Raw genomic sequence first — 1,285 nt, 5'->3', positions numbered from 1 at the left:
AGCCTTCATAATTTTTATCCCAGACTGACTCAATTGCTTATTTTGTTTTCAACCTGGTTATACTTAAACCTTTCCTTCAAGTTACTATCAGTGATCTTTCTAAAATGCAAATCTGTAGAGTCCCTTAGTGGCTCGCCAGTGCCTGAAGCATAAAGCTGAAATAGACTAAGTAAGCCTAATAGACTAAGTAAGGTGTTTGTGATTAGCCTAATAGACTAAGTAAGGTGTTTGTGATTAAAAAGAAAAACTTTTACTAGTCATTGTCCCACCCCCCCAGTACTCTTCTCTGCTACAGTCATACATAACTTCTTGCAGCCATGAATAACTACCCATGCCTCGTAGTCTTTTCATTATGCTGTCCCTCTGACCAGATGTCCTTCATCTATCTTATGTCGTCTGTTGGGTTCTAACATATCCTTCAGGTCTCAGCTCAAAGTATGTCTTCTGGATGCTCCCCTGTCCTCACTGTCCTCCAATAAGAGTTGGGTGATGCCACACTTGACCTATCACACCATGAAGTAACATTGTGTTAATGGGATTGATAATAATATTTACCTCATAAGGTGATAATGCATTAATATTTGTAAACCTGTCAATAAATATTAGCCATTATCAAGAATCAGAGCTATCATTTTGGGGGGAGAAGAATGATATGAATATACCAGAATCCTATTTAGAAACCTCTTTCCCAGATTTGTTGCAATTGGAACAGCTTTCTGGAATTTGGTTTTTATCAGATGTCCATTGCCATTGTAGTGAAGCACACACTATATACCAATGGAAGTTAATGCTTGACTCAAATAATAATATATATTTTCAGTAGTCCCCCCAGCCATCTGTGGTTTCCACAGTTTCAGTTACCTGCAGTCAACCATCATCTAAAAATATAAAATGAAAAATTCCAGAAATAGACAATTTATAAGTTTTAAATTGAGCACTGTTATGAGTAGATGAAGTCTCATGCCATCCTGCTTGTGACATGAATCATCCCTTTGTCCAGCCTTTCTACACTGTATACACTACCTGCCCGGTAGTCACTTGGTAGTGGTCTCGGTTACCAGGTGGACAACTGTGGTATCATAGTGCTTGTGTTCAAGTAACTCTTATTTTACTTAATAATGGCCCCAAAGCCATTCATATACTTTTATTACAGTACATTTTTATAATTATTGTATTTTATTATTAGTTATTGTTAATCTCTTATTGTGCCTAATTTATAAATTAAACTTTATCATAGGTATGTATGTATAGGAAAAAACAGTATATTTAGGGTTCGGTACTGTCC

This window comes from Pteropus vampyrus, unplaced genomic scaffold (genome assembly GCF_000151845.1).
Source record: "Pteropus vampyrus isolate Shadow unplaced genomic scaffold, Pvam_2.0 Scaffold58, whole genome shotgun sequence".
Classification (NCBI taxonomy): Eukaryota; Metazoa; Chordata; class Mammalia; order Chiroptera; family Pteropodidae; genus Pteropus; species Pteropus vampyrus.
The sequence above is the reverse complement of the archived record's forward strand: the minus strand, read 5'-3'. Positions refer to the sequence as shown.